Source organism: Salvelinus sp. IW2-2015, linkage group LG13 (assembly GCF_002910315.2).
Source record: "Salvelinus sp. IW2-2015 linkage group LG13, ASM291031v2, whole genome shotgun sequence".
In the NCBI taxonomy this organism is placed as follows: Eukaryota; Metazoa; Chordata; class Actinopteri; order Salmoniformes; family Salmonidae; genus Salvelinus; species Salvelinus sp. IW2-2015.
Window position 1 is genome coordinate 11,390,793 of NC_036853.1, and position 20,862 is coordinate 11,411,654.

The 20,862-nt window shown below is 46.2% G+C and overlaps 1 pseudogene; it reads right to left on the reverse strand.

Annotated features, from left to right (window-relative positions):
* Positions 1–226: 226 nt before the first annotated feature.
* LOC111971832 (ankyrin repeat domain-containing protein 24-like) lies at positions 227–20,368 on the reverse strand (annotated as a pseudogene).
* Positions 20,369–20,862: the final 494 nt, after the last annotated feature.

The following is a 20,862-nucleotide window of genomic DNA, read 5'->3' on the forward strand; positions in this document are numbered from 1 at the left end:
AAACGTGGACACAAAATGGGAGATTTTACAAAAATTCTCTTACCAAACTTGTAAATTGTTAAAATTAGTTGTATGGTTTGTTAAACTTTTAAATCAATGGTTTTTCTTTGGAATACATTTTAAGTGAAAAATCGGCGTCTCTGTGCAATTCCGTTACCATGGAATTGCCCGACCCCTGATATCCCTGACCTAGCCTAAAATAGATCAAGGGAATATATGGAAAGCATCACCTTTGAGTTTTTATTCATCCAACAAATGTTCAACAACTAAACAATGAGGTAGAGGCAGGAGTTTGGTTTCTTTCTATATCTTTACTGTAAGAATATCATACAGAATACAATCAGTCATACAATCAGTAGGCTCAAGAGACAAGAGATACATTCTTGTTATTCAATACAAGTACATCTCTATACAGACATTTCTCTTTCTGATACCAGAAAACCATACTTATCCATACATATCCAGTTCAATGCTAGTCATAAATGGGTTAGCCTTGATGTCTGTATTGTATTGTATGCAGCTGTCTCCAAAACAGACCAGCTGCTTTCAGTAAGTGTGTACATATTCTGTAGTTAGTAGATGGTACAGTACAGTGCTGGATCCCATGGCCTGTTGTGTCTGCCAGTGTACAGTGAGTAGTCTGCCTGCCTGCCTGCCTGCCTGCCTGCCTGCCTGCCTGCCTGCCTGCCAGCCAGCCAGCCAGCCAACCAACCAACCAACCAACCAACCAACCAACCAGGGGGGTCAGTGTCCCTGGTCCTTGTGTGACATACTGAGGATATGAAGTAACAGACCCTGTACCTCCTCGTCCATCCGGCCCTGAGGAAGATACAACACAAGTCTCATTCACATCCCCTCAGCTACACAACACTGACCCTATACTGATATGTCTTCAACAAAGGTGCATAGAGTTGTACTTACCTGTACAGCAGCCAGTAGATGGGATCGGTACACAGCTATAACTTGTCTGTGCGTTCGTTCCCAATCCTGTAATAACATATACAATACAGTATGCTCAAGCAGTCTTTTAACCATGAACGTGAATAACGGTATATATTTTGGCTCATTGGTGCCCTCACTTGGATTTCCTTGAAGAGTACAGCCACTCTGTTCTGCAGTGACACCTGCTGGCCAAGGTTCCCAGGGTGGACTCTCTCAGACTGGGAGTGGGAGGAGGAGGAAAAGCCCAGAGGAGGACTCAGAGCCCCCACAGCCTCTTTCAGACGGAACACTTCCTTAGACAGCTCAATTATCTACACACAACAAGGGAGGAAGGGAGATCATAGATTCCTTCATTTCCCTAGGTCATGTTCTCAGTTCCAAATCACACTCATGCCCTCACCCTTTGGCACTATGTATAGATATAAAGACCCTTTGACTTTTTCCACATTTTGTTACGTTACAGCCTTATTCTAAAATGGATTCAATATTTTTTCCCTCATCAATCTACAGTACCCCATAATGACAAAGCAAAAAAAGGTTTTTAGAAATGTTTGCATATATATATATATATATATATATATATATATATATATATATATATATATAAAATAGAAAAACAGAAATACCTTATTTACATAAGTATTCAGACCCTTTGCTATGAGACTTGAAATTGAGCTCAGGAGCATCCTGTTTCCATTGATCATCCTTGAGATGTTTCTACAACTTGGAGTCCACCTGTGGTAAATTAAATTGTTTGGACGTGATTTAGAAATCCACACACCTGTCTACATAAGGTCCCACAGTTGACAGTGCATGTCAGAGCAAAAGCCAAGCCCTGAGGTTGAAGGAATTGTCCGTAGAGCTCAGAGACAGAATTTTGTTGAGGCACAGATCTGGGGAAGAGTACCAAAACATTTCAGCAGCATTGAAGGTCCCCAAGAACACAGTGGCCTCCATCATTCTTAAATGGAAGAAGTTTGGAACCACCAAGACTCTTCCTAGAGCTGGCCGCCCGGCAAAACAGCCATCGGGGGAGAAGAGCCTTGGTCAGGGATGTGACCAAGAACCCGATGGTCACTCTAACAGAGCTCCAGAGTTCCTCTGGGGAGATAGGAGAAACTTCCAGAAGGACATCTCTGCAGCACTCCCCCAATCAGGCCTTTATGGTAGAGTGGCCAGACTGAAGCCACTCCTCAGTAAAAGGCACATGACAGCCCGCTTGGAGTTTGCCAAAAGGCACCTATAGACTCTGACCATAAGAAACAAGATTCTCTGGTCTGATGAAACCAAGATTTAACTCTTTGGCCTGAATGACAAGCATCACGTCTGGAGGAAATATAGCACCATCCCTGCGGTGATGCATGGTGGTGGCAGCATCATGCTATGTGGATGTTTTTCAGTACCAGGGACTGGGAGACTAGTCAGGATCGAGGAAAAGATGAACGGAGCAAAGTACAGAGAGATCCTTGATGAAAATCTGCTCCAGAGCGCTCAGGACCTCAGATTGGGGTTGCCAAGACAACACAGGAGTGGCTTCGGGACAAGTCTCTGAATGTCCTTCAGTGGCCCAGCCAGAGCCCGAACTTGAACCCGATCAAACATCTCTAGAGACCTGAAAATAGCTGTGCAGCGATGCTCCCCATCCAACCTGACAGAGCTGGAAAGGATCTGCAGAGAATAATTGGAGAAACTCCCCAAATACAGGTGTGCCAACCTTGTAGCGTCATACCCAAGAAGACTCGAATCACTGCCAAAGGTGCTTTAACAAAGTACTGAGTAAAGGGTCTGACTACTTATGTAAATGTCATTTTTCAGTTTTTATGTTTTATAAATGTGCAAAAATTTCTAAAAACCTGTTTTTGCTTTGTCATTATGGGGTATTGTGTGTAGATTGATGAGGGGAAAAAATTATTTTATACATTTTAGAATAAGACTAACGTAACAAAATGTGGGAAAAGTCAAGGGGTCTGAATACTTTCTGAATGCTTTCTGAATGCACTGTACACTCAGTCTGAGACCGCCACTGTAGAAGCTGTTTCTGCTGACGTCAAAGTGAGGGGCGTTGTACAAAACAAGTCATCAGCGATTGGATCGTCTGTAACCAATCAGAGTATCAAAGCCAATTTCTATTTCCGAAACGCCGCTTTCCCACGTGTGTTCAGGCTCTGGCCCAACCCATCGGTTTTTGGGACCAATCAGAACGGTTTGAATGTGTTCGCATTCGAAAAGTAATCGGGGAGGAGATCAAATCCAGACTCCTCGTGTAGAATAAATGTTAGTTGGTGTGGTGTTTGACCAGAGTGAAGTGGATGGGTAGCCAGGAGAAGGGGGAGGGGCTAGGGGTCGATTTTGAATAAAGGACAGTGTCGCTAAATTTTACTTCTATCATTTGTGTCTCAGTCTTACCTTGCGGTCATTCTCCTTGACCAGGGCCTGGGAGTCCTGGATGTCTTTGTGGAGCTCCTGGACGTGGCTGGACTGGGCCTGCAGGTCAGCCAGCTGCTGCTGCGCTGTGGCCAGCTGAGCCTCGGCCACCTGACACTCACTCTTATTAAACAGAGCCTCACGCTGCACCTGGAACACCTGTTGGGAGGGAGTCAGGGGAGAGAGGGGAGAGAGGGGGGAGTGAGGAGAGATAAAGACAAGAGGAGGAGGGAAAGCACGTCGATGGCCATGAAAGGAAAGGCGGCAAGGAGATACTGTATAGAACACACACATAACTAATGCTAGGAGAAAGGAAGCCCTGGTGCACATAAGTCCAATGTGTAGTCAGTAGCATGTGGCTTGTGGTTAACTCTTGAGTTAAGGTTTCAGTCTCTAACTTTGTTAAAATTCTCTGTATTTGGTGAACAGGAACAAATACAACACACCTCGGTGCAAGTCTTCTCGTGTTTGCGTGTGAGGTTGTTGAATTGGGCGGTGAATGCGTTGATCTCGGCCTGCAGTGAGAGGCGCTGGGACTCGTGGTCCTCCTTGGACACCAGGCCCTGTTCCACAGCCTTCTGGGACCTCAGGTCTCTCAGCTCTGTCTCCTTCACACGCAAAGCCTCCTTGGCCGCCGCTGCACTGTTCTCACTAGCCTGCAGGGAGCGCTGCAGCTCCGCCTGACACATAGCAGGGACAACAAACACAACACGAGGGTGCTTTCCTAGTATTTTACTGTAGGCTACAGTAATTGATTGTGGGTCATACATGATGACAGAGGGGTTGTTATTAGTGCCAAATTATATTGATTGCACAACCCCATGATTTTTATCTACAATTTGTAGATTATTAAATAAAAGCCTTTTAAATAATGTCCATTCACTTAGGACCTCAATGTAGTATGATTTGAGTCAAACAGCTCATTCTTGCTATTTGCTAGAATACCATTTGAAGCTAACCTTAACTTTGTCATGCTCCTCCCAGCGTCTCTGTCTGGGCGTGGCATCGCAAAGCCCTCTCCGCCATAATAGCGGAGTAGCTAGGTTTCCATCCAATTGGCGACAGATTTAATGCAAATATTTCCCACCAGAGATGTGTTTTCATCACACTGACTTGTTGCAGATAAAAGGCTGTGCGTGATAAAGAAGTGCACATTAAAATAACTTTTGCGGTTAAAGTTAAATGGGTTTCCATTGCATTTTCAACTCTACCAAGGTTTTTTTCACAAAAACCTTAAATGGCAAATGTTCCCACTCTGGTCTTCGAACAAGTGCTCTAGCCAACAGCTCACAGATACAGTGCTGGTAGGCTAGTCTACATGATGAGATTATTATGGATAAAAGCAAGATCATTTTTGGGGGTCAAACGGCAGCCCAGCATCAATCATCATGTCACCAGAATAAGGATATGGATATTGGATATTTATTGGAAATGAGCATCAAGCTCATCACCCTGAACTTTCACCAGCCTGTGAAGTTCATCATAACTTATTTCATCTGTAGCCTAATAAACTGCAATAAACCGAGTCACACAACATATCATTGCATGACTCCAAGTTTATTTCGATATGATGGTTATTATATCAATATTTATGCATAAAGGCTTTTCCGCCGATGTTTTTTGCATAATCAATTTTACAGACATAAAAAGAACCCACAATGTCGAACAAACAAATTGTCTGCAGACAATTATGAAATTGTTCCTGCATTTCCTGTTTCCAACAGCCCGGTCATTACTTTTTTCATGCATCAGGTAATTCATCTGCATGAAATGGTTGGATGGAAACCTGATTAGTAACAGGACACCAGGTTGACACCAGGAAAAAACACACCTGATGTGATGGAGAGGACTCTGACCCTTCCGACCTCTCTTCCTCATCTCCCTGACAGTGTGTGGGGCTGGGGGGCCGTAGTCTCTCCAGATCCAGTAGGGCCTTGTTCAGTCTCAGGCTGGCCTCGGACCTCTCCTTGGCCAGCTGCTCACACTGCAGACGCAGGGTCACCTGCACCTCGACCATCTCCGAACAGGGAACACAGTCCCTCAGCTCCCCCTCCAGCTCCACCACACGGCCCTGGAGCCTACGCAACACCTCTCCGTCTGGCTCTAATCCTCTCTCCCTCCCCCAGCTCTCCCCGACACTTTGTTCTCCGCCAGGGTGGCCTCCAGTTCGCTCACCCTCTCCCTGAGGCTCCTCACCCTCTCACTCTCCCCTCCTCCGTCCTCCTTTTCAAACTCTTTTTCTGTCCCTTTCTTTTCCAGGGCTGCCTGTAGTTCCTCAACTTTATTTCTCAGCTGTTTGACTGTGTCATTGTCCTCTGCGCTCTACCCCTCTCCCTCCCCCAGGCCCGCTTCCTCCCTCTGTCCCCCTCTCCTTGTCCCCCTCTCTCTTTCAGCGCCTCCTCCAGCTCCCTCACCTTCTCTCTCAGCTGCTGCGTCTCCAGGCTCACCACCTCGCTGCTGCCCCTGGGGGTCTCTCTCACACCCCATAATATCCTGTACATTGACCCTTGTCATGTATCGGTGCAAGCACTATTGCTATTATTGCATTTTGCATACATGAGTAAAGTAAAATTGTTTAATAAACAATAAAACAATGTTTGACTTGATACTGATATTAAAATTAAGTACCAGCATGTAGGACAAAGATATCCAAGGAATTTGACACAGTTAAAACATCAGAGGCACATTTGTGCTATTTGAGTGAAATGACAGAATGAGTAAGATCAAAATATTCCCCAGAATATACACTCAAGTGCACCTGTTCTCTCAGCTCCTCCAGCTCAGACTGGGAGTGGGCCAGCTGCCTCTCCAGCTCAGACTGGGAGTGGGCCAGCTGCTCCTCTTTGCCACACAGCCTCTCCCTCAGCTCCTTACTGCTCTCATCCTCCGTCCCCTCCTTCCCCTTCCCCTCCTTCTCCTCCTCTGCCCCTGTCTCTCCCTCTCCTCCTCCCTCCATCGTCTCCTCACACCTGGAGGTGAAAAGAAATAAACATCAGAACTGAAGTGAAGTGAGAGGCTTACCTATGGTTGACATATTGTGTTAGAATCTTCAATTACAATACTGTGGCTGGCAGGGTTCAAATTACATATTGCCTCTTAAATAGTGGGCTTAAAGACTAAAATAGGACTGGACGAGTGTTAATATGTTGAAGCCTTCTGGGGGTGTCCATGTTAATATATTACTGTAGTCCACCCCAGGGCACCTCTAAAAATTGAACTCTAACCTTAGTGAGTGATGTAAATGTGACATTTTAGTAATTTAGCAGATACTCTTATCCAGAGGGTATACAGTGGGGCTGGTGTTGTGGGTGATAATCCTTACCCCTCTCCCGCCATGCTGGAGGCCTCAGATGAAGCCTGGGCCTGGGAGTAGCGCTCCTGTAGAGCTTCAAACTCCCTCCTGAGGGAAGTTTACAGAGCCCTGGGGACAAAGTCTGGGCCGGTTGTCTGCATGTCAGGGTCATCCTTCTCAAACATCTCCAGCATCTGCAAACCACACAAAATCACAGTACAGAAATAATCAGTAAGGGTTTTCTTTCTTCGCTAACAGTTGTGATGTGTATCTCATAAGTCAAGCATCCTATTTTGATGTCACAATTTTAAGTCCACATTCACAGAACTGCTTCCTCTCCTCTTCCTTCATGACAGCTTCATAGTTAGCTTCTGTGCTGTACCACCATCCCTGCTGCACCTCACACACAGTCCCAGACAAACCCTCCAATGGTAGCCTGGTTATAACCAATGATTTATATATACAGTACACTAGATGGTTGATAGGAGGCGTGGTGTTGAAGCCACTGTGCCTCCATCTTGGCACGCCCTCACCATTGTAAAAAATTGTTAGGAAGCTATAGAAATGCATTTATTAATGTCTACATTAGTTTTTGCAACATTTATTCTATTACAGACACCTTAATACAAATAAAAAAATACATTAAAACATTTCCCTGATAGTATAATTTTTAGAGATAACTAATGTTACTGTCCCCACTACAACAAAACGTAATTTTGACCTTTAAACATTTAATTGAAATACTGTAGGATTCCATTCATGCCTATGGAGGACTGTTACGTACTGGGGAGTGTCAATATGGGCGACCAGTGGCTTCAAAGCCTCTCAATGCCCAATACATAGCATCAGCAATCCAGGGTTTAAATACACAGAATACAAATATAAACGCAACATGTCAAATGTTGGTCCCATGTTTCATGAGCTAAAATAAAAGATGTTCCATACACACAAAAAAAGCTTATTTCTCTCAAATTTTGTGCCCAAATTTGTTTATATCCCTGTCAGTGAGCATTTCTCCTTTACCAAGATAATCCATCCACCTGACAGGTGTGGCATATCAAGAAGTGGATTAAACAGCATGATCATTTCACAGGTGCACCTTGTGCTGGGGACAATAAAAGGCCACTCTAAAATGTGCAGTTTTGTCACACAGCACAATGCCACAGATGTCTCAAGTTTTGAGGGAGCGTGCAATTGGCATGCTGACTGTAGGAATGTCCACCAGAGCTGTTGCTCTACTATAAACCGCCTCCAATTTGGCAGTACGTCCAATGGGCCCCACATTTAACCACGCCAACCCAGGACCTCCACATCCGGCTTCTTCACCTGTGGGATCGTCTGAGACCAGCCACATGGACAGCTGATGAAACTGAGGAGTATTTCTATCCGTAATCAAGCTCTTTTGTAGGGAAAAACTCATTCTGATTGGCTGGGCCTGGCTCGCCAGTGGGTGGGCCTGGCTCCCAAGTGGGTGGGCCAATGGCTGCGCCCCTGCCCAGTCGTGAAATCCATAGACTAGGGCCTAATGAATTTATTAGAATTGACCGATTTCCTTATATGAACTGTAACTAAGTAAAATCGTTGAAATTGTTGCATGTTGCCTTCATATTTTTGTTCACTATACTATTCACTACACATGGGCTGTAACCCTTTGTCCTAATTCTGTCTACTTGTACAGACCATGACCCAGTTAGTGAAGAAAGCCTGCACTAAGTCTCTGTGTGATGCTATTATTCTATTTATACCTGGGTACTGCTTCATCATAGACCTATAAAGTGGTAATATGACAAACGGTCCAATCTGACGCTGTTCAGCCATCCTTGAACCAGTCCATCATCATCATCATCATCTGCTGACTGGGACTTCTCTGGTCTGGATGACCTTTTGATAACCCCATTTTTATCAATGAATCAGATGATGGCGTGTATGTGTGTGTGTGTGTTCTTACCTGCACTTTGAGGACCAGCTCCTGGTTCTGTGAGGTCAGCTCATCCACCTGTCTGCATAGCTCAGCCACAGTGTCTGGGTCTGCAGGACCAGGAGAGGTGGAGTTCGGGGAGTCTGCCTCCTCCTCGTCCAGAGCAGAAGGAGACTCTCTGGACCGCCTGGAGAGCAGCTTCAGTATTCCCTCTCTCCCCCCACACACACCTGGGAAGTCCAGTATGTCATCATCTGAGTCACTGGCTCCGATCACCTGACCTGCCTTCAGCTCCTCCAGCTCAGTCTGTAGCCTGTCCCGCTCTGCCTCCGCCTGTTCCAGACACTCTCTCAGCTGGGTCAGCTAGCACAGGGAGACAGTGAGTGCACAGCTATTACCAGATTTCTAACATCCTTTCAGATATATGAGAAGTTTCCAAGGAATGGGGGTTTGAGCTTGATCTCAGGCTGGGAAATGAACCGTGCATGCAGTACCTCCTCCACGGCAGTGGGTGCGCTGTTCTGCTGCTGCTCCAGACCTTTAAAACCTTTCACTGCTACCCATCCCGGATCCGGGATCCCCCCCATCAGAAAAGCTGACTAGCATAGCCTAGCCTAAAGCGACAGGGCTTTCATATAATAAAATGTTCATGAAATCACAAGTCCAAGACACCAAATGAAAGATACAGATCTTGTGAATCCAGCCATCATTTCCGATTTTTTAAATGTTTTACAGGGAAGACAAAATATGTATTTCTATTAGCTAACCACCATAGCAAAAGACACAACTTTTTTTTGTCCACCATTTTTCCCTGCATAGGTAGCCATCACTAATTCGACCAAATAAAGATATAAATAGCCACTAACCAAGAAAAAACTTCATCAGATGACAGTCTGATAACATATTTATTGTATAGCATATGTTTTTTTTAGAAAAATGTGCATATTTCAGGTATAAATCATAGTTTACCATTGCAGCCACCATCACCAACTCTCACCGAAGCGACTAGAATAACTACAGAGAGCAACGTGTATTACCTAATTACTCATCATAAAACATTTCTTAAAAATACACAGCGTACAGCAATTGAAAGACACAGATCTTGTGAATCCAGACAATATTTCAGATTTTCTAAGTGTTTTACAGCGGAAACACAATATAACGTTATATTAGCTTACCACAATAGCAAACATCACAACAGCATTGATTCAAGCACAAAACATAGCCGATTAGTATAAGTCACCAAAATATATAATTTTTTCACTAACCTTCTCAGAATTCTTCACATGACAGTCCTATAACATCATATTACACAAATGCATATAGAGTTTGTTCGAAAATGTGCATATTTAGCGCCACAAATCGTGGTTATACAATGAGAATATGGCCAAAACTTAGAGCAATCTGTCCGGCGCCATCTTGGAGAGAAACCTATTCTAAACGAAAACTATTCATTAACTTGACTAAAAAATACAAGTTGGACAGCTAATGAAAGATAAATTAGTTCTTAATGCAATCGCTGTGTTAGATTTTTTAAATTAACGTTACTAGACATACAGTGTGCGTACAGCCAGACCAGTGCCGCAATAATGGCGACCAAACACTTTTACATTTTTCCACATAAATACGGAATAACATCATAAATAGCTCTTACTTTTGGACGAGCTTCCATCAGAATCTTGGGCAAGTTGTCCTTTGTCCAAAAGGATCGTTGCACGGTTGTAAAACGTCCTCTTCACCTTTGGAATTAGCAGCTAACAATAGCTATGTCGCACAGACATGGCCCAAATCGTTAAAGCGCAATACTAAGGAAATACCGAAAATAGCAATATACTCGCATAAACTGATATAACTCGGTTTAAAATAACTTCGTTATGATGTTTCTAACACTTATATCGAATTAAATCACAGACGGATATACATAAGGCCTAAAACGAGAGCGTTTGAGCATGCCATTCTGATGTCCTCCTCTGCGTCTTGACGAAAGTCGAAAAGAGCGGACACTGCATGCCATGGCGTTTTATAAGCTCTGAGATCTACGTAGAAGCTCCATTCCACTTCTCATTGGTTACTGACATCCAGGGGAAGGCGGGTGCAGTTCATGACGACCCATAGGATGCATACAGAGTTTTAAACTGATCCTAGAACAGATTCAACATTTTCAGATTTTGCAGTACCTATCAGGAATTTCGCTGCCAAACGAGTTCTGTTTCACTCAGAGAAGTAATTCAAACGGTTTTAGAAACTAGAGAGTGTTTTCTATCCAATAGTAATAATATGCATATTGTACGAGCAAGAATTGAGTACGAGGCAGTTTAATTTGGGAACGCTAAATGTCGAAGTTGAAACAGCACCCCCTGTAGTGCCAAGAGAGCAGACGCCCCCTTTCCAGACGCAGCCTTCGGATCTCCTCAAAAACCTCCTCATTCTCTATCACAGACACACACAAGGAAATGCATATCAGTAGTATCACAGTCAAACAGCAGCATCATACTCATTAGCAGTCTCAAATTTAATACAGTAGATAGTGATTCACTATGTATTGTCTGTTACTTTAGTCATGAATACTGCTATTCAAAATTGATATCTAAAGATGAATCCTTTGAATTGAGTTGTGTTGAGTTGTATACCATAAATATAAGCCTATTTTATCTCCTGTATGCTTAGGTGCTATGCATACAGTATGCCGTGGCAGGGGCAGTAACTCACGAGGTTGGCCTGATTAGAGTGCCGTGTCTCTGGAGACTGAGCTGAGGGAGAGGCGGGGGGAGGAGAGCTCTGGGGGGCAGGAGAAGGCAGGGATGGAGAGTCCCTGAACATTGTTATTAAAGTTAGTATGATTATGATCATCACAGCCTAGCATAAGTTAGAGTTAGTAAGAATCATATAGAAAGTATTTTGTAAAAACTGTGCCAACTATCTCTGGAGTTGGCCTCGTACCTGGGGAGGGGAGCGAGGTGGAGGAGGGGCTTTCCTCTTGCGGGGGGTGGTCCCCCCTGGCAGAGGAGGGGGAGGTGGGGGCTGCCTCTGGAGACACAGACAAGCAGAAGGAACAGGGGAACAGGAGAGAAATAGCAGCAAGGACAAAAGCAAAGCCAGGCAGTGCTGTAGCCCAAAATGTTGTGAAATTAGCTTTTAATGTGTGATGTTACTTCGGCTGTTGTTGTTCAAAAGATATTGTTGTAGATTGAAAATGGGATAAGAAGTTGGTGTTCCTTCTTATGTTGTAAATTCTATTATGTACAATCTAGAAATAGTTGCGTTAGGTTTTCACATGTACTGAATGTGAAGTGAGTGAAAATGAAAAGCTGAGTGGTCAGTTACCTCCTCGCCATTGCCCTCAGTGGCTATGTATACATGGGGAGAGACAAACGGCAAATCCGTTTAACCTCTGGTCCATTGAGATTCAATACACGCGCATGCACGCACACGCACATACACACTGTAGTTATAGCTAAGAAGCATACCGGCCCATAAAAATCCACCTATATATCGTAGCACTCAGTATAACACCAAACAGCCCTACTGTAAGCTGTAAGACACAAGAGTCCTCATATATCACAGATACATCAGAGACATTTCAGGCACTGCTCTGCTTCCATTCATCTCCATTTCAAACAAAGCACACATCTGTTTTTCGTAAATCACCAAGCCTTTGTTTGAAGATAAAAGTGCAGCAAGCCTCTGTTTCAGGCTTTTACAATTACCCCCAGCTGTCCCCTTTACTTCATCCACTTCCTCACATTACAGCCATTTCCTGGGGGACCAGAGTAGGACCATAGACCAGGCCATAGAATTACAACTGATAGAAAGGATTATGCTCCATGGATTCCAGTACAGTACATTAAATAGCATACAAAGTGTTGTAGTAGTTGCCAATGCTAATTAATTGAACATTTGAAATTGTACACCAAATATGGCCCCCCCTATAACCAGCAGGGTTTGCCCCCTGTGGGTTGACCCCCCCCCCCCCCCCCTCCCTTAGCAACACCTCCACTGTCTCTGCACTGTCACTCTTACAGGCCAGCATCAGGGCTGACCTACAACACAAAAACCAGGACATACTTTTTTTCACCAAATCTCTATGTTTGATGCAAATGGAATGTGTCCAGACCCTTTTTTGCAATTTTACTTGGTTTCGAGAAACTTACCCCACCAGTGATAGACTTCCCCATGCTCGTTCTACAGTTTCAGGGGCAGACATCAAACCTGAACAAAGGCTCCAAAAACACCCAGATACATCCTTTTAGAAATGGCAACGCTCTCAGTATAGTGACGCAGGTCTTTAGATGTTGTACATATGACATTTTGTCATTCCAAACTTTATCCGCAACTTTATATTCCATTTTGTTGGACTTGAGCGATACATTTCCGTGTACGTTCTTTCTCGTTTCCCGTATCACCACAATGGGAATGAGAAAACCTGTGCGTGTTCGACCACAGAAATGTATTTGGTTTATGGAGCGTTTGTTCATGTTTCTCTGCCCCTCCAACAGCAGAAAGAGCATGAGGAAGTATATTGCTGGTGGGGTAAGTTTCTCAAAACCAAGTGAAATCGCAAAAACATTGTCTGGACACCTAACATGTCTTTACAAAAACAAAGTGAACTTGACCTTTCAGTTGTGTTCACAGTTTGTCTTGCATAAGTCAATCTAATGTTGAATTACCTGCCCTGGTTGTCCTGTATGTTGGGGTTGGCCCCTCTGTCCAACAGGAAAGCACACAGCTCCACTCTGCTCATCTGGGCTCCTAGGATCAGCGGGCTCACCCCATCCTGAGATAGACGAGACCACAATGGCTTAACATGGTTGATTGAATCACATTATAGTGCTTGGCTGTAACAAAACCCTGCACACCCTGTAGTTCTCCAGGACCTGGCTTGGTGATTGTTGCTGTACAGAGGCAGTCTAAAGCCTACGCCACTTACCCCATCCTGGGCATCCAGACTGGCCTTAAAGTCCCACAGAGTCTCAGTGCAGGACAAGCAGCCGCTCACAGCTGCAGGAAGATGGGCAGACACCATAGGTAGACAAATGGAAGGTATTTAAAAGGTGGGTTGTTTACAGTGTTACACAGATGGTGCTGTAATCAATTGCATTATAGCTAGGGCATTGCATATCTGCGTGATGCAACGCTGTCTGACCAAAGCTGTCTGTGGAATCTACAGGCAATCTCTCCTGTGGGAGTATGAGACGTATTCACCAAAAATGTATGATAACTGCATACCTTATTTTCCATGTATCATAGTAATGTTAACTATGTCTGTCTGCTGTACCTGTAATAGTCTCTTCAGGCACTCAGGCTGGCCATTCTTGGCTGCTAGGTGAATGGCACCGAAGCCTTGAAGTTGATAAGGCCATCACCAAGCGAGAGAGGGAATGAATGAGTTAACAAAAACAAATTGCAAGAGAGCATGTTATAATTGAGATAATAAACTTTGAATATGTTGTTTTGACCAATTATAGCCACAAAGCATTATCTTGGCGATCAGTGACACTAAACATGTAAACATGTTCACTGAATGAGACTGTCGTCTCACCTGAGCCATCTGTCACGTTAATGTCTGGCCCGTGAGCCAGGATGACCTCCAGACAGTCCAGATGACCCTGAGACGCACAGAGGTGGAACCTACCAGGAAGAGAATAACACTGGTTATGAATATAACCAACAAGTGTCATGTTTTGTCATTGATCATCATGTCTTGTCCCTGTGCTTCCCTCTGCTGGTCTTATTAGGTTCTTTCCCTCTTTCTATCCCTCTCTCTCCCCCTCCCTCTCTCCCTCTCTCGCTCTCTCTCTCTATCGTTCCATTCCTGCTCCCAGCTGTTTCTCATTCTCCTAACTACCTCAAATTACTCTTTCACACCTGTCCCCTATTTTGCCCTCTGATTAGAGTCCCTATTTCTCCCTCTTTTCCGCTTCTGTCCTTGTCGGATCCTTGTTTGATGTTTGCTGTTCTGTGTCCTTGTTCCGCCCTGTCGTGTTTTTGCCTTTCTCAGATGCTGCGTGTGAGCAGGTGTCTATGTCAGCTACGGCTTGTGCCTTCCCGAAGCGACCTGCAGTCTGTGGTCGCGTCTCCAGTCGTTCCTCTCTACTGACGAGAGGATTTCAGTTTCCTGTTTTGGATTTACCTATGATAATATCCAGGAGAATCATTGTTTGTTTAAGACTGGAATAAAGACTCTGTTTCTATTAAGTCGCTTTTGGGTCCTCATTCACCAGCATAACAGAAGGATCCGACCAAGTATGGACCCAGCGACTACGGATTCTCGCAACACTGCCGTCGAGTTCCAGGGAGCAATGCTCGGCAGACACGAGCAGGAATTGTTTGCTGCTCGTCATGGTTGAGACCCTGGCCGCTCAGGTCTCCGATCTCTCTGGACAGTTTCAGAGTCTTCGTCTCGTGCCACCAGCTACTTCCTGGTCTTCCGAGTCTCCGGAACCTAGGGTTAATAAACCACCATGTTACTCTGGACAGCCCACTGAGTGTCGCTCCTTCTCACCCAGTGTGATATTGTGTTCTCTCTCCAGCCCAACACGTACTCAAGAGAGAGAGCTCGGATCGCTTACGTCATATCACTCCTTACTGGTCGGCTCGGGAGTGGGGCACAGCTATCTGGGAGGCAAGGGCTGAGTGTTCTAACGATTATCAGAGCTTTAAAGAGGAGATGATACGGGTTTTTGATCGTTCAGTTTTTGGGAAGGAGGCTTCCAGGGCCCTGGCTTCCCTATGTCAAGGTGATCGATCCATAACGGATTACCTATAGAGTTTCGCACTCTGCTGCCTCCAGTGACTGGAACGAGCCGGCGTTGCTCGCTCGTTTTCTGGAGGGACTCCACGCTGAGGTTAAGGATGAGATTCTCTCCCGGGAGGTTCCTTCCAGCTGTGACTCTTTGATTGCACTCGCCATCCGCCATAGAACGACGGGTAGATCTTCGTCACCGAGCTCGTGGAAGAGAGCTCGCGTTAACGGTGTTTCCCCTCTCCGCATCTCAACCATCTCCTCCCACCGGCTCAGAGACTGAGCCCATGCAGCTGGGAGGTATTCGCATCTCGACTAAGGAGAGGGAACGGAGAATCACCAACCGCCTTTGCCTCTATTGCGGTTCTGCTGGACATTTTGTCATGTCATGTCCAGTAAAAAGCCAGAGCTCATCAGTAAGCGGAGGGCTACTGGTGAGCGCTACTACTCAAGTCTCTCATCAAGATCCTGTACTACCTTGTCGGTCCATCTACGCTGGACCGGTTCGGCTGCTTCCTGCAGTGCCTTGATAGACTCTGGGGCTGAGGGTGTTTTATGGACGAAGCATGGGCTCGGAAACATGACATTCCTCTCAGACAGTTAGGGAAGCCCACGCCCATGTTCGCCTTAGATGGTAGTCTTCTCCCCAGTATCAGATGTGAGACACTACCTTTAACCCTCACAGTATCTGGTAACCACAGTGAGACCATTTCCTTTTTGATTTTTCGTTCACCTTTTACACCTGTTTGTTGGGTCATCCCTGGCTAGTATGTCATAATCCTTCTATTATTGGTCTAGTAATTCTATCCTATCTGGAACGTTTCTTGTCATGTGAAGTGTTTAATGTCTGCTATCCCTCCTGTTTCTTCTGTCCCCTCTACTCAGGAGGAACCTGGTGATTTGACAGGAGTGCCGGAGGAATATCATGATCTGCGCACGGTCTTCAGTCGGTCCAGAGCCAACTCTCTTCCTCCTCACCGGTCGTATGATTGTTGTATTGATCTCCTTCCGGGGACCACTCCCCCTCGGGGTAGACTATTCTCTCTGTCGGCTCCCGAACGTAAGGCTCTCGAGGATTATCTGGCTGTTTCTCTCGACGCCCGTACCGTGGTGCCTTCTTCCTCTCCCGCCGGAGCGGGGGTTTTTTTTGTTAAGAAGAAGGACGGTACTCTGCGCCCCTGCGTGGATTATCGAGGCTGAATGACATAACGGTTAAGAATCGTTATCCGCTTCCCCTTATGTCGTCAGCCTTCGAGGTTCTGCAGGGAGCCAGGTTCTTTACTAGTTGGACCTTCGTAACGCTTACCATCTCGTGCGCATCAGAGAGGGGGACGAGTGGAAAACGGCGTTTAACACTCCGTTAGGGCATTTTGAATACCGGGTTCTGTGCGTTCGTCGTCTCGCTAATGCTCCAGCTGTCTTTCAGGCATTAGTTAATGATGTACTGAGAGACATGCTGAACATCTTTGTTTTCGTTTACCTTGACGATATCCTGATTTTTTCACCGTCACTCGAGATTCATGTTCAGCACGTTCGACGTGTACTCCAGCGCCTTTTAGAGAATTGTCTCTACGTGAAGGCTGAGAAGTGCGCCTTTCATGTCTCTCTGTCACATTCTCGGTTCTGTTATTTCCGCTGAAGGCATTCAGATGGATCCCGCTAAGGCCAGGCTGTCAGCGATTGGCCCGTTCCTAAGTCACGTGTCGAGGTGCAGCGCTTTCTCGGTTTCGCTAATTCTATCGGCGTTTCACGTAATTTCGGTCAAGTGGCTGCCCCTCTCACAGCTCTGACTTCTGTCAAGACTTGCTTTAAGTGGTCCGGTTCCGCCCAGGGAGCTTTTGATCTCCTCAAGAAGCGTTTTACATTCGCTCCTATCCTTGTTACTCCTGACGTCACTAAACAATTCATTGTCGAGGTTGACGCTTCAGAGGTGGGCGTGGGAGCCATTCTGTCCCAGCGTTCCATTCTGACGATAAGGTCCATCCTTGCGCTTACTTTTCTCATCGCCTGTCGCCATCGGAACGCAACTATGATGTGGGTAACCGCGAACTGCTCGCCATCCGCTTAGCCATAGGCGAATGGCGACAGTGGTTGGAGGGGGCGACCGTCCCTTTTGTCGTTTGGACTGACCATAAGAACCTTGAGTACATCCGTTCTGCCAAACGACTTAATGCACGTCAGCTCGTTGGGCGTTGTTTTTCGCTCGTTTCGAGTTCGTGATTTCTTATCGCCCGGGAAATAAGAACACCAAGCCTGATGCCTTATCCCGTCTCTTTAGTTCTTCTGTGGCTTCTACCGACCCGAGGGGATTCTCCCTGAAGGGCGTGTTGTCGGGTTGACTGTCTGGGGAATTGAGAGACAGGTAAAGCAAGCACTCACTCACACTGCGTCGCCGCGCGCTTGTCCTAGTAACCTTCTGTTCGTTCCTGTCTCTACTCGTCTGGCTGTTCTTCAGTGGGCTCACTCTGCCAAGTTAGCTGGCCACCCCGGCGTTCGGGTACGCTTGCTTCTATTCGCCAGCGGTTTTGGTGGCCTAATCAGGAGCGTGACACGCGCCGTTTCGTGGCTGCTTGTTCGGACTGCGCGCAGACTAAGTCAGGTAACTCTCCTCCTGCCGGTCGTCTCAGCACGCTTCCCATTCCTTCTCGACCATGGTCTCACATCGCCTTAGACTTTATTACCGGTCTGCCTTCGTCTGCGGGAAGACTGTGATTCTTACGGTTATCGATAGGTTCTCTAAGGCGGCACATTTCATTCCCTCGCTAAGCTTCCTTCCGCTAAGGAGACGGCACAAATCATCATTGAGAAGGTGTTCAGAATTCATGGTCTCCCGTTAGACGCCGTTTCAGACAGAGGCCCGCAATTCACGTCACAGTTTGGAGGGAGTTCTGTCGTTTGATTGGTGCTTCCGTCAGGTCTCTCTTCCGGGTTTCATCCCCAGTCTAACGGTCAAGCAGAAAGGGCCAACAGTCGATTGGTCGCATATTACGCAGCCTTTCTTTTCGAAACCCTGCGTCTTGGGCAGAACAGCTCCCCTGGCAGAATACGCTCACAACTCGCTTCCTTCGTCTTGCTACCGGGCTATCTCTGTTTCAGAGTAGTCTTGGGTACCAGCCTCCTCTGTTCTCGTCCCAGCTCGCCGAGTCCAGCGTTCCCTCCGCTCAGGCTTTTGTCCAACGTTGTGAGCGCACCTGGAGGAGGGTCAGGTCTGCACTTTGCCGTTACAGGGCGCAGACTGTGAGAGCCGCCAATAAACGTAGGATTAAGAGTCCTAGGTATTGTCGCGGTCAGAGAGTGTGGCTTTCCACTCGTAACCTTCCCCTTACGACAGCTTCTCGCAAGTTGACTCCGCGGTTCATTGGTCCGTTCCGTGTCTCTCAGGTCGTCAATCCTGTCGCTGTGCGACTGCTTCTTCCGCGACATCTTCGTCGGTCCACCCTGTCTTCCATGTCTCCTGTGTCAAGCCTTTTCTTCGCGCCCCCGTTCGTCTTTCCCTCCCCCCCCCCGTCCTTGTCGAGGGCGCACCTATTTACAAGGTACGGAAGATCATGGACATGCGTTCTCCGGGGACGTGGTCACCAGTACTTAGTGGATTGGGAGGGTTACGGTCCTGAGGAGAGGAGTTGGGTTCCATCTCGGGACGTGCTGGACCGTTCGTTGATTGATGATTTCCTTCGTTGCCGCCAGGGTTCCTCCTCGAGTGCGCAGGTGGCGCTCGGTGAGTGGGGGGTACTGTCATGTTTTGTCATTGATCATCATGTCTTGTCCCTGTGCTTCCCTCTGCGGTCTTATTAGGTTCTTCCCTCTTTCTATCCCTCTCTCTCCCCTCCCTCTCTCCCTCTCTCGCTCTCTCTCTCTATCGTTCCGTTCCTGCTCCCAGCTGTTTCTCATTCTCCTAACTACCTCATTTACTCTTTCACACCTGTCCCCTATTTTGCCCTCTGATTAGAGTCCCTATTTCTCCCTCTGTTTTTCCGCTTCTGTCCTGTCGGATCCTTGTTTTGATGTTTGCTGTTCTGTGTCCTTGTTCCGCCCTGTCGTGTTTTTGCCTTCTTCAGATGCTGCGTGTGAGCAGGTGTCTATGTCAGCTACGGCCTGTGCCTTCCCGAAGCGACCTGCAGTCTGTGGTCGCGTCTCCAGTCGTTCCTCTCTACTGACGAGAGGATTTCAGTTTCCTGTTTTGGATTTACCTATGATAATATCCAGGAGAATCATTGTTTGTTTAAGACTGGAATAAAGACTCTGTTTCTATTAAGTCGCTTTTGGGTCCTCATTCACCAGCATAACAACAAGAAGATCATCAACACTAATAATGACAACAAAGAAAGTAGAAAATATTTCAACTCTTTACCCTCTCTCACTGACAGTTTGAACATAAAGGGACGTTTCGTGGACACATTTAAACCTAGTCCTAGACTAACAAGCAAGTTCAATAACGATTCTCCATTGAAAGTACTTCTTAGTCCAAGACTAGGCTTAACCTGTGTCAGGGAAACTGGCCCTAAGTGTTTGATACTTACGCTGACTTCCCCTCTGCATCCAGTTTGGTGGGGCAGAGTCCCTTCTTTACGATCAGAGCAGCTACTTTGTCAGGTTCGTTCTGCCCTACAGCCTGCAGTAGTCTCTCATCACTCTTACTCCAGTCCTGGCTCTGAGGGGACAGACGGGTCATAACCCAGTCACAACCTGGGGCTGATCAGAGCTAACCAAATGACTGTACATGCTGTACTATACAGAGTAGACCCTGACCCCCTATCTGATTACACACTGTACAAAGGTCTGAGTGATGACTAACCATACAGTAGGTCTAGATGAGACACTACTAAATCTAATACTGCGTATCTCATCGAAGTGAAATGAAGACGGACATACAGTACCATCTGCTTGCTTTTATGGTAACATTACACACAGTGCACAAAATCACTTTCAACTGTTTTTTCCAGAAAAAGTAACCCTTTGAGAGAAAGAACAATGAAAAGACAGCTCAGGTCAAACGGAGAGGGATACCTACCACCAGTAAGCTGAAACAAGGACAGAAATAACGCTTCATCAGGCTCAGAGCTGACGAGCCATAGAGCCAAAGAGCTGTCCACTGTCTGGTCAAAATACTGACACACAAACATACACTACTCAACTACCCACAGGCCTCAAACACACCGTCAGAGTTGCACACCAACTTTGCACTAAATGACAAAGCATAAATACACAGTATAACTACACAGACAACCAATAACCCACTTGCACAAAGCAGAACAGAAGAAATGTATGACAGGAGAGTCGTGATGATGATGCTACATAAACATGAAGTCTATACATCCCTGTACAAACAGAAGACCACTGCTCTAGCCCTCTGAGTCTCACAACAATGTAGCTCTCCATGTGCAGTGCTTTGCTCTCTCAGCCAAAACACCCTCCCCTCTTCCTGCCCTGCTGTTAATGCTCTCAGGGACCTACATACTCTGTCTACAGTCTCAACCTGGCACGCACTGTCTCTCTCTCACACACCATCTCCCTCTTTCTGTTCCCTTCTTATTTCACACCCCA